The following is a 14,128-nucleotide window of genomic DNA, read 5'->3' as shown; positions in this document are numbered from 1 at the left end:
TAGCAGTGTAAAAATAAAGCAGCCAGTATTTACCCTGCACAGAAACAAAATAACTCACCCAAATCTAATTATCTCTGCACATTTTACATCTGCCCCCCCTGCAGTGCACATGGTTTTGTCCATCTAAGAAGGATTTTGTCAGAAAGAGTGAACTAGAATAAGGCCCATAATCACTTCCCTGGTGTTTGGGAGATGCTGAATTTAAACTCCTGGATGTTGTGGACTTCATATACCGGTCACAGATCCCTTGCAATGGTTAATAGCATGCAATAGAAAAGGATCGTGTATAGCATAGTACCTTTTTTTAATTATACAATCAACACATAAAACATCCAAAATAATTAAAAATTACAATAAGATACATATAACATATATATAAAATATGCATATGCACAAATACATGTAATCTACCAGGTATCAGTTATTGCTGAAAAGCGTAATTATTGAGTGTGCTGGAACTGTCATGAATAAACAGTTCTAAACAGGATTGTGCACATTTGCAATCAGCCTGGGCAATCTACTGATGGAAATCCTGTCCAATGGTTAAAACGCCTGCCAGCCGTCTCCGTTACCCTGGATAAGCCAATGTATATTCTCCATGCACTAAATGTAACTTATGTTTTGCACCCCCCTCAGCCCCCCCATATGGTCACAGTGTCCATCCCCCAGTGTATGCTACAAAGTGTAACACCGTTGGCCCCTCCCCCATTCACCCCGATTAATCGCATTCCATGGAGATGGCATGCTTACGGTTTTGCTCAGCCAGCTTACAGTAAGCTTACGTCCTCCCATCAGCAGTATGGATGTGATATATGACAATATGCTGATCAGAAGCAGAATCAGAATCAACTTCATTGACCAGGTATACCATCGACTTTGGTATACTAGGAATTTGTTTCCGGTTGCAATGCAACTGCCAAGAGACAAACACAACAGAAGGGGATACGGTCACTAGGTCTCCAGTAACTAGGTTGATAAGCATTAGGTCGACTCCACTAGGTTGGCATGCATGAAAGTCAACATGATTGAAGGTCGACATGGATTAGGTCTACACACGCATTAGGTCGACTAGGGGAAGGTCGACAGTTAAAAGGTCAACATGGGGTTTTTCACTTTTTTTTTTAGCTGGCAGGCGGTATTTCATGCCCTACCATCCATCAGGGCGTGGTGGTAGAATACAATAGTGTGCCTGAAGATGTGAGGGGATGCGGTGCTATGTTTCAGTGTCCATGTCGACTGTGTCGAAATTCGGGACAAAAAAAAGACAAGAAAAAACCCATGTCGACCTTTTGACTGTAAACCTTCCCCATGTCAACCATGTCATGACCTTTAGTCATGTCGACCTTCAGTCATGTCTACCTAGTGGTGTCGACCTAATGCTTGTCGACCTAGTTACTATCTATCCAATAATCCCATTCCAACAGAAGGAGGTATACAGTAAAGTGGTTTGTGGGCAAGCTAGAATTGTTCATTAGGTGGACTGTTTGGGGAAAGAAGCTTTTTGGTCTTCTAGTTGAATTAACAGGTATTGCCCTGATGTGCTTGCCAGATGGAAGCATTTTGAGCAAGTCATTCCCAGGACGCAGATGATCCTCTACGATTTTTCTGGCATGTTTATTGACTTAGGTCATGAACAGGTGGGAGGTCAGTACCGATGATCTTTTCGACTGTCCTCACCATCCTTTGTAGCCTGCATCTGTCACCCTCACTGGTGCATCCATACCAGACTATGATCGAGGAACTTAGGACCGATTCAACAGTAGCAGAGTAAAAGAGAAGCAGCAGCTTCTCAGGTAGTTGAACTTCCTGAGTTGCCTCAGAAAGAACAGCCTCTGCTGGGCCTTACCTATTATGATGGCAGAGTTGGGCCCCCATTTTAGGTCTCCAGAAATCTTGCAGACCAAGAACTTGAAGGAATCCACTAACGATGATGAAACTTGCTCTTTATTGTATGCATTCGGTCTGCGCATGCGGAACTGTGGCTACTTCCATCTGGGAACAGGTGCCACTGGTCTGCGACGCCTTTGAACAGGTGCTGCTGGACTGCGTGGCTGTATAACTCACAGCCTTGATAGCTTTTGAACTACAGGACTCCCGTAGTCCTGTAGTGCTGCATCTGCAAATGCCAAACTATCAGGGTATTGCAGAGCAGGAGACCCATGATGCTAGCTGACAGGGCAACCCTGGGGACACATGGTATCCTGGCTTAGCCCTGGGAACACATGGTATCCTGCCGATGGGGTGATGCCATTAGCAGAGGCAAGGAAATCTCTGTCCAATAATGGAGATCTCTAGCCTCTAAACTGCAGCAACACACCTCATGCCTCCCAACTATACCGGTTACCACAGGAACGTACCGGTTTTTGGGGACGTTCCCGCATCCCGCTCGGGACCGGCAGACGTCTATTCATGCCCCACAGTGGGAAAAACAGGGGCGCATGGCCACGCGGGAGAGCTGTAAGTATAGGCCATGCTCACTTTTGCTAGGCCATACAACCAAAATTTCCGGCGCGCCTTCGTTCCGCATCTCAGCATCTCTCCTGCTCCTCCGAGAAAGTTGGTAGTTAAGACACCTCCATTTTTACAAATAGTCACAGTCCTCTCTCTGCCCAAATTCGAACTGTGTGCTATCATTCTGCAGGACCTGTTCGCACATGCGCAAAATAGGGATGGCCATCATTGCCATTGCCATCGATGGCAATTCTGCAACTGGCCATCGATAGTGCTAAACTATGCAATGGATGACCATCGCTATTTTCAATGTCCTCCATTGTGTTTGATTGATTGGCCTACGATGGCCATCCCTAGCGCCAAACAGGTCATGTGCATGCGCAAAGTACCCAACATTAGCTGCAGCAATGACAGAACCTGAATGCATACCTTCCAACATGACCCTCTCCAAGAGGGACGCAATGCTCTGCTCCTGGACTTTCTTCTTAATTTATGATTGCCATTATCTGTGTTGAACAGGTTTAAGGGCCCATTTATCAAGCAATATTTGCGGCTAAATCCATCCGTTTTCGGGGGTTAACCGCAAATATTAAGTATCACTGAAATGTATTAAAGGGGGATCGCAGGAGGAATCTCCGATCCCTGCTGCGATCTCCCCTGCAGCGCCGTCGGCCACATCCCCCACAGGTTTTAATGGGGGATGCAAAGCTGCCCGATGAATCAACATCGGGCAGCCCCAGGCCGTTTTACAAGTAGTGCTGCGGGCCGTCGCCGTCTGGTGATCCAGAGCATTTTCTTCCTCCTACCTTCAGCACTCCTCCTGTCAACTGCAGGGGCTGCGGCTACAGGAAAATGGCCGCCGGCCCCCTGCACTGAGGACATGTCCTCAGTGCCAAACAAGTGCCTGACTGCCTCCAGGCAGCACTCTTCACTGCAACAACCAGCCCAGGATGGAGGGGGGAAGAGAGGAGGCGGCAGGTCAGACTGACACATTCTGCTTCAGCAAACTATGCAGTTGTTACTGTAAGCAGCATGTGTATAGGTACGGGGTCAGGGAGGGAGGGAGGGAGGGGGAGGTCGGGTGTCTGTCTGTGCCTCTGTGCCTTATTTTAATAGGATGAGATGCATTATATGTCTGTCTATATTATGATATGTATGTGTGTGTCTATATTATGATATGTATGTATGTGTGTGTGTGTGTCTATATTAAGATATGTATGTATGTGTGTGTCTATATTATTAATATATGTATGTATGTATGTATGTGTGTGTCTATATTATTATTGTATGTATGTATGTATGTATGTATGTATGTGTGTGTCACTCTATTATTATATGTATGTGTGTGTCTATATTATATGTATGTACAGTTGTATTCAAAATTATTCAACCCCCACTGAAATTGAATGTTTTGGCCAGTTTGACATTGATTTTGATCATTCAGTCATCTTGCTTACATTTACATGAAAGAGGCACTTGTAGGTCAGAGAAATATAAACTTAAGTTTATAATGAAATAACCACAAATGTCTTTTCTGTGCTCACATCATTATTAGTTTTTATTCAACCCCCAAGTGACATTCAATCTTAGTACTTAGTACAACATCCTTTTACAGTTATAACAGCTTTTAAACGTGAAGCATAGCTTGACACAAGTGTCTTGCAGCGATCTACGGGTATCTTCGCCCATTCTTCATGGGCAAAAGCCTCCAGTTCAGTCAAATTCTTAGGCTTGTGCACTGCAACTGCTTTCTTTAAGTCCCACCAGAGGTTCTCAATCGGATTTAAGTCTGGTGACTGCGATGGCCACTCCAAAATGTTCCAGCCTTTCCTCTGCAACCATGCTCTAGTGCAGTGGTTCCCAACCTGGGGTACTAGTACCCCTGGGGGTACTCTGCATACCAGTTGGGGGTACTTGAAAATAATATTGGTAATGGCGGAAGATGAAAAAGTATTTTGATGGAAGAAGACCCATTGCCATGGAGAAGAACCATGTTTTGTCACTTACGGTTCTGTCTTCAGCGTCATCAGTGTCTCCTTGTGCTTTTGTCTGACTAGCAATCCACTCCGATGCTGCCCTCAGCAATCATCTGCCCTGCACTGACACAGGTGGAGGAAGCAGCTGCATTAATCCTACAGGTGTAATTGGGAACCCTGGAGACAATACACAACCAGCAGCCAGACATGGAAGGGCACGATTCCTATCCGCTACTCCTTAATATAAGGATACACATACCGCTCACTTCCACTCTACTCATAAGTTCTGTCTATATTTCATATTGAGAGGAGGGGTACTCATCAATGAAAAGCCTAATCAAGGGGTACGGGAGCGAAAAAAGGTTGGGAACCACTGCTCTAGTGGACTTGGAGGTATGCTTGGGATCATTGTCCTGTTGAAAGGTCCAACGTCTCCCAAGCCTCAGGTGTGTGACGGACTGCATCACATTTTCATCCAATATCTCCTGGTACTGAAGAGAATTCATGGTACCTTGTACACGCTGAAGCTTCCCTGTACCTGCAGAAGCAAAACAGCCCCAAAGCATAATTGACCCTCCGCCATGCTTCACAGTAGGCAAGGTGTTCTTTTCGTCATATGCCTTGTTCTTTCTCCTCCAAACATAGCGTTGATCCATGGGCCCAAACAGTTCTAATTTTGTTTCATCAGTCCACAGAACACTATCCCACAACTTTTGTGGTTTGCCCACATGACTTTTGGCATACTGCAGTCGAATCTTCTTATTCTTGGGAGACAGCAAGGGGGTGCGCCTGGGGGTTCTGGCATGGAGACCTTCATTACGCAGTGTGCGCCTTATTGTCTGAGCTGAAACTTCTATACCCACATCTGACAAATCTTTTTTCAGTTCCTCAGCAGTCACACGGGGACTTTTATCCACTCTACGCTTCAGGTAGCGCACAGCAGTCGAAGTCAGGATCTTCTTTCTTCCACGACCTGGTAGCATTTCAATAGTGCCCTTTGCCTTGAATTTGCGAATGATGCTTCCTATGGTGTCTCTTGGTATGTTTAACTTCTTTGCAATCTTTTATAGCCATTGCCCTTCCTGTGAAGACAAATCACCTCTTCTCTTGTCTTCCTGGACCATTCTCTTGACTTCACCATGTTTGTAACCACACCAGTAAATGTCTAGAAGGAGCTGAGTATCACAGTCATTTTAAAGCTGCCTAATTGGTGCTTATTATGCTTGATTGGTGCTCGGTGACATCCACAGGTGTTTTCAATACCTGATTGAAAACACCAGAATTAACCTCTCTTCTTCAGAGTGGTAGTCTTTAATGGGTTGAATAATTGTGGCAATGAAGAAACCACAAAATAAACATTTACTACTGTGTTATATAAACAATTGATGTCATCTTAGTTGCATTTGGTTCTTTAAAACGTCCTTGTAGGATTTCATTCTGAATACAATTCCAAATGTACACTATAGTCCCTAAACCCCTTTACAGCATTGGGGGTTGAATAATTTTGAATACAACTGTATGTATGTATGTATGTATGTATGTATGTATGTGTGTGTGTGTGTGTCTATATTATTGTGTGTATGTATGTGTGTCTTTATTATGATGTGTGTGTGTCTATATTATGATGTGTGAGTGTATATTATGATATGTATGTGTGTGTGTCTATATTATGATCTGTATGTATGTGTGTGTGTCTATATTATGATGTGTGTGTGTGTGTGTCTATATATTATGATGTGTGTGTGTGTCTATATTATGATGTATGTGTGTGTGTGTGTGTGTGTCTATATTATGATATGTGTGTGTGTGTATATATTATGATATGTGTGTGTCTATATTATCATATGTGTGTGTGTGTGTGTGTTTGTGTGTATTTTTTCTGTATATGTATGTAATATACTGTAAGTGTAATACCCTAGATAGGAAAATCATTCTATGGCATATCAGAATTTTTAAATGCAGACTTTACTTTCTCAGAGTTTCATAGTCAACCATGCCCCGTCGCCTCAGGATAAATATAAAAAAACAAAATACCTTTGTATATTTATCGTTATGACAGGGGGATGCGGTCATCTATTAGAATGAACTTAGGTCTACAGTCATTAGGTCTACCCCACTAGGTCGACTGGCAGGAAGGTCGACCTGACTTAAGGTCGACATGGGCCAAGGTCGACATGACTTAAGGTCGAATTTGCATAAAGGTCGACATGAGGAAGGTCGACTGGTCATAAGGTCGACATGGGTTTTTCACTGTTTTTTGAGCCGACATGTGCTGACAGGCGGTATTTCATGCCCTACCATCCACTAGGGCGTGGTGGGAGAATAAAATAGTGTGCCCGAAGCATTGCGAGCGAAGCGAGCGATGCGAGGGTCCGATTCTCATTGCCAACTGTGTCCATGTCGACTGTGTCCATGTCGACAGCCCCCCCCCCCCCCCCCACCCAGATTTTTTTTTTTGCCCTCGCCCTCGCCCTGAATTATTCTCTGCCCACTTGCGGCAATATTTTATTTTTTTCCGGGGCGGGCGGGGGTGGGCTGGCAGCTGACATCTTATGGGCCTGTGCTCCGGACTTGCCACCTAGGCTAAAAGTTGCCAGCCAGCCCCTGTCGGCATCGCACCCCTGGGCTATCGCCATTCTGGGCAGTGCGGTAAGAGGGGTCGGCGGGGGTCAGCGCATAACCGCGCATGCGCAGATCCCCCGGCTTCCGGCTCTGGGTATCGCAGAGACAGGCTCCTTTCGGAGCCCTGTCCCTGCGTCCTCAAGCGTCATACATCCCGGTGATATGATCGCATTTTAAAATGCAATCCTGGGCGGTAATATTCCGCCCAGATCGCATTGTAAATGTGATCTTGATAAATGCGCCCCTAAGTGGTTAGAAAGGTGCTACAACACAGGTGATGGCAATACTATATTAAGAGGAAAGTGCAAGAGCAGTGCAATGTGTTCCACCTGGAGAGGGTAATGTTGGGAGGTATGTGAATGAGGTCCATTGTTTCTCTTGCCACTATTTCTCTGAGGGACTGCACCTGTTGTTATTGTGGTACCTTCAAATTTTTATTTTTTGCTATATGTGATACTGCCAGTTTATTATTAGTATAGAACTGTTTGTGTATACTACCACCTAGTGGCACTTTGTGATGTCTTCACATTCTTGATGGAGTTCTCTAGCCACCTGCCCTGAAGGCTTTCTTCCTCTATGCCAATGATTCTCATTGTCGGTCAGCACCCCACTCACATACCAACCAACTGTCCCATTTACCAGTTTTTGGGGATGTTCCCGCAGCCCATCTGGGCCAGCAGTGTCCTGCAGTGAAGGGGGGCAGTTGGGAGTCCCCACTTCCACCCGCTTCTCAGCGGGGAATCTATTCCCCGCAGGCAGAGGGGCAGCAGTGGCAAAACGGGGGCATGGTCTTGCATGAGTGATGTTTTTTGAAGGCCACACCCCTAAAAATTTGGGCGAGCAAAGGTCCCGCTGGACCAGGGCAGGCGACAGGGGGGGTCAAGGGGGACAGCTGTACTGGGCCCCAAGCTTGTGAGGGGCCCCAAGGTTCTGAGGGGCTCAGGGCTGTAAGCATGGCTGCAGCAGTGCAGTGCCTAGTTTATAATGGCACCCACCTGTAATGGTACTTGCCTGGAACCCCCCTTTAAATATTAGTGAATATTAATTATGTTTCTTTTGTAAAAATAAAAAAAATTCAATATGCAGTATATTGTACTAAAAAAAATTCCTCTAGGGGGCGAGGTATTGGGCCCCCCAGATATATCAGTGTACCGGGCCCCAAGATTTCTGTTGCCAGCCCTGCGCTGGACCACCAATGAAAGTTGGGAGGTATGCACATAGTTCACGTTTTTCAGGTCACCCGACAAGTGCACTCATTACTCATTCATACATTATAAAGAATCCACAGGTGGAGCTAATTATTTGACTTGATTCTGTGACTAGGCCTGCAAAACATGCAGGACCAATTTTGAGAACCTATGCTCTATGCACTGAGGAACAGACACCAGCACTTATATTCTCCTGTGGACACTGACACATGGGGTGACATTTAATGAGATGCGAAAATGTGATTTTTGTGTTTTTCGCCAAAAATGGACGAAATCGTACTTTTTCACGAATTCGCATATTTAATGAGATGCGAAAACAGCAAAAAACGCTGATTTTGCCGCAAAATCGCACATTCTGAAAGTTCGATTTTTAGTCGCGCCGGAACTCGCATCCAGATGTTTTCCCATAGAAAAGTATACAATTCGCATATTTAATGAGACGCTAATTCGGGAAAATGTGTCTAAAAATCACCAAACATGTACACCAGGTTCTGATATGCGAATTGGCCAGAATCCTTCACAGATCATTGAGATCTGTGCATTGTCCTGTGTAAAAAAATGTGTGAATTATTTTTTTTTTTAAATGGCGTGAGGTCCTCCCTCTTGAGCATAACTAGCCTCAGACTCTTGGACCGGTCCTGGTTCCAAAAAATCTGGGGGTCTCCCATATTTTGAAACCAGCACCAGGCTCCAACAGCCCGCGGTGTCATGCCACAGCCGAGGGACACTTTTTATATAAGGTCCCCCAGCCGAAACATGAGCACCGTGGCTGGTCAGCTTTGGACGGGGTACCAGGAGGAGTGGGGACCCCCTAATAAAAGGGTCCCCCCCAGGCTTCACCCATCCAGGGCTGAAGCCTGGGGCTGTCACCGGGGTCCATGGCCATTGGACGCCGGCCTAATAGGGTAAAATCTCACATACTTAACATTGCTTTATGCAGGAGAACTACAAATTCGCACATTTTCATGCCTAAAAATCACACATTTTCATACCTAAAATTCGAAAATTATTGCAGTTAATCGCACTTTTTTACCTGGAATAAGCACCTCATTAAATATTCGAATTTGCGGCAAAAAATTAGATTTAAAAAAGTGTGATATTGGGCAAATTTGAAAATGCAAATAAATCGCATTCTCTTAAATGTCACCCATAGTTCTGCTACCAGGAACTTTATACTATGCATTGGAGGCCTGCATCATCTGGCCACACTACTCCTTTGATCCATGGTGGTAATAATTTTCCTTAATCCTTGGCCATAAGGAACTGCTGTCTGGTTAATTAGGGGCATCCTAGGAACAGACTGTTTATTCACCTAGGGCTGGGGTAGCCAACTCCAGTCCTCAAGAGCTACCAACAGTTAGGGTAGTATTCAATGTTTGTATTCTCCTGTTTAGGATTCGCTGCACATTTGCAGGGTTCTGGAGGGCTGCAGCATTCGCTGCCAGCCCTCCCTGTCACTAGGGTTACCAACTCATCCCTTTATTTCGGGACACATATTAATTACACAGGTTCTGTGGCTGGCTGACTTCAAGACTTCATTTCACCTGGTTTTAAACTGCCACAGAACCTGTGTAATTAATATGTGTCCCGAATTAAAGGGATGAGTTGGTAACCCTACCTGTCACCCTATTCAATGCAGCAGGGCCTTGCTGCCCCTGCTGGTGAATTTTAACCCCTGCGGTGATGAGTGGCTCCCGGCTCCCAGTCCCCTGCTGGTGAAAGTGTAAAAAAACTAAAAAAAAATGTTACATTTTTTTTAATAAAAATTAAATATATATTAATGTGCTTCAAGCACATGAATAAAAATAGCATGCCCCTCCTCAGAAAAAAAATCAGATAAAAAAAAAACACCCTTTATTTTAAAAGATCACTTTCTAGTTCACCTTAAAAAGATGTGGAATGCAAAATGGTGAATCATGGCAAAAATCAGCATTGAATACACTCTCGGCGAATCCCAGTGAAAACCCTATTGAAATACACCAGTGAATTGCAGCGAGCATGAAACGGAGAACTGTCCGACATTCACTGTTCGCTTTTGGGCGAACAGTGAACATTGAATAGGGTGAATCATATTTTCAGTGAAAAAATTCACCCATGCTGGGTTGTGTAGTTCAACAACAGCTAGAGTGTCAAGGTTAGCCATCACTGCTTTATTCAAATGTTTGTTTTGATTATTGTGCATGTCACACCCAAGCAGACTGGATTAAGCCGTGTAAAGCAGCTAAATCCATCTAAAGTAATGGGCATGATACAAAAAGTGCTGCTTGGATGACTTTTTGAAAATTTCCACGTCCCTGGTCTTCGAGCTGAAATTTGCCCCTGCTTAAAAAGAGAAACAATTGAATTCCTCCACAAGTATTTCACTTCTGTGGATCATATCCAATAACCAAAATACCCAGGCATTGCACAAACCCAGCTGAAGGCAATGTCCGCAACAACATTTAGTGAGATTTTTGTACAGGTTGAGTATCCCGTATCCAAAATGCTCGGGACCAGGAGAATTTTGGATAACGGATTATTCCGTATTTCGGAATATTTTATTATTTCAATTATATATTTTGAAGTATCTTGCATGTATGCTGTATAAACACATAAAATACACACAAATATATTTTATTACCACATAAAATACACACAAATATATTTTATTTGTTCAAAAAACAAGGTTTCAAAACATGAATCAAAATTTATGTACTATCTCAGATATTGAATTTGAATGCCAAGCAATCATTTTCTTGCACATATATAGTGCCAGTTACATATCATGTCCCCAGTGATGCTGTTACAAATGTCCCCAGTGAGTTTTTAGCAAAAAAAATATTTTTTTTTCACTTTCTGGAATGTCTGGTTTTCGGAATAATTCGGATAACGGATACTCGGATACGGGATACTCAACCTGTATATTCATTTTTACATAGAGAGGATTTATGTTATTATTGATTTACTACAGCACCTATTTACCTTTTTTGCGGGTTTCTTTCTATGTTTAGGTTACACCAGGGTTGCCTACCTGGCCCTCTCCATGAGAGAGAAAATGCTCTGCTCCTGGACTTCCCGGGTAATGTAGGATTGCCATCACCTGGGAAGTCCAGGAACAGAGCCTTTTCTCCCTAAAGGAGAGGGCCAGGTAGGCAACCCTGGGTTATACCACAGAATCCTGATCATCTGCATCAATGACTGATGGACTCATATGGGCGTTATTTCTGCATTACAGACCCAGGGCTGGATGCAGTAACATCCGCAGTCCCTCTCCGCAGCAAATCGTCGGCTACCGCATTGATAATCATCGCATATGCCCTAACATAATAATAATCTTGCATTAAGAGCTGTCCTTTTCGATGTGCAGTGGCTCCCCCTCCTCCTCCTCCCTTACCTGATGATGATCATGCAGCTGCTGCGGGCTCCTCTGACTGCCTCCTCCTCCCAGCACCCAGAAGGAGATGTAGGGGCTAGGGAGGACTAGGTCACAGGTCTCGGCAGCACAGCAGTGTGCTGCCCAGACTCAGGTGTGGTGAGAGGGTGGGGGAAGAGGAGGTGCAGGAGGGGGGTGTATCGATGCGGAGCAGCATGGGTCGCGGTAAGAAGCCCATAGGCGTCTATGGGTTATCACCAGCTGGCTATACCCGCCGAAGCAAAAAACAGCTGTGCTTTTTCCCCCTCTATATCAAAATGTGGTAAAAACCCTGATAACAGGTTTTTACCGCATTTTTCACATAGAGCATCCCGCCCCATGTCTTAGCTGCATTCCTACTTGTTAATTGTTCTCCAACAGGTGAGAATAGCGAACCTGATTTTTTCTGCATGTGTGACACTACAATTATCAGCAAGGTAGCAACTATCATTACATGTAGTTTTGGTGAGCAGTGTAGCGCAACATTCCTTCATTTCGAAGTAACACATTTAGCACGCATAGGAAGATTCAGTGACAACAACTTCTTTATTATGTGCAGGTCCATAGTCATATATGGTCATATATAATAGTGTTCTGAGCGTAGCGAGCCATGCGAGGGGACACGGTACACTTTGACACTGTCCATGTTGACCATTTCGACACTCGGGACAAAAAAAATGTGAAAATCCTGTCAACCTTTTGTCTGTCAACCATTGCTTGTGTCGCCCTTCCAACCCTGTCAATCTATTTCATGTGTCAACCTAAGCCATGTTTACCTTCAGTGGTCAACCCAATGACCCATACCCCTTCAAGAAACCACTGCGTGAGTCAAGTAGACATTGCTAAGCCAGATACAGTAGGCTGCATGCCATGTAAGGGCAGAAATAAAGGAAGCGCATCTGTCACCTGATGGCAGAGCTGGCCCGAGGCATAGACAAACTAGGCAAATGCCTAGGGGCATACATTCCATGCCTATGGCTTAACAGTGGGCAGCGGCTTAGGATTTTGGCACTGGCTCCCATGCTTGCCGGGCAGATGGCGGCTACCATAATGGGGCTCAGTTTTGATGTGACAGCAGGCATAGGCATGCTGGAAGTAAAAGCATTGCGCATTTAAATGTTGGGCAAAAACAGACTCAGAAGTTTCCAGTTTTACAACGTGACTCTGTAAATAAACCGCAAGGAGTTGTGGGTCGTATACCGGAAGTCATCATAATGGACAGCTTTTATCGGAAGAGCTGTCCTTGTGTTTATAGAGTATTTACAAACCTACATGCATACATTGTTAATATACACAATTTTGCACGTGGTAAGTGTCATCCATAATGTGATGTGTTATAAATCCAGCCCTTAATCTGATAAGTCTACTGATGAGTATGACAATGATGGCCTGGGCAAACGTATGAGAGTGACAGTGGCATATCACAAAGAAAGAATGATTCCTTTATTGATTCTGAGGAAACCACCTATGGAGAGGTGAGTGAACAGCTATGAGAATTTAAAAGTAATGCCCCTTTCAGACCGCACTTAAAAACCGGTATTTTGCTGATTTTTAACCGTTTTAAAACGGTAATCTGTGCGGTCTGAAAGGTGCACAACCACTTTACCGTTTTAAAAAGCAGGTTTTTTAAAACGGTTAAAATGGAGGGTCCTACCCGTTTCAGACCCGGTATTTTGGCATCAAAATCGGGTCTGAAACGGTATTTGTGACCCAGTGCAGTGAATATTTTATGAGTGCTCATTAAATATTCCCTGCGCTTCACCCCCGCTCCGCCCCCCGCACGCAGGTTAAAATCCCCCCCCTGCCGCGCGCCGGTTAACGTCCTCCCCACCCCCCCCAGGGCTAACAAACCCCCCGTGCAGCCGGTACCTCCTGCGACGCGTTGAGGATCCCGGCAGTATGGACGGATGGATTGCACTTGTAAAAAAAAAAGTGTCTTTCGGAAAATGGCTGCCCCATAGGAAAGCCCGTTTAAAAAAACTGTCTTTCGTATGGGGGCAGCCATTTTCCGAAAGTCACTTTTCTTATAAGAAAAGTGACTTTCGGAAAATGGCTGCCCCCATACGAAAGACAGTTTTTTTAAACAGGCTTTCCTATGGGGCAGCCATTTTCCGAAAGACACTTTTTTTTTTACAAGTGCAATCCATCCGTCCATACTGCCGGGATCCTCAACGTGTCGCAGTAGGTACCGGCTGAACGGGGGGGTTCCTTGAAAACATTGGGGGTTGTGTGTGTGTATTAACCCGCGGGGGGGGGGGGTGCCCGGTTGTGTGTGTGTTAACCGGGGGGGGGGGGGGGGGGGGACTGAAGACCGCACTGGCTTTGACCCTGTTTTTGGAAAGCTTCCAAAAACGGGTCTGCCAGTGTCAAAAAAACGCCACTTAAACGGTAATATACCGTTTAAGAGATGCGGTGTGAAAGGGGTTTTACCTGGCAGACATGTTTTTGGAAACGTTTTCAAATACAGGGTCAAAGCCAGT

This window comes from Crinia signifera, chromosome 4 (genome assembly GCF_055691185.1).
Source record: "Crinia signifera chromosome 4, ASM5569118v1, whole genome shotgun sequence".
Lineage (NCBI taxonomy): Eukaryota > Metazoa > Chordata > Amphibia > Anura > Myobatrachidae > Crinia > Crinia signifera.
Note: the sequence above shows the minus strand (reverse complement) of the source record.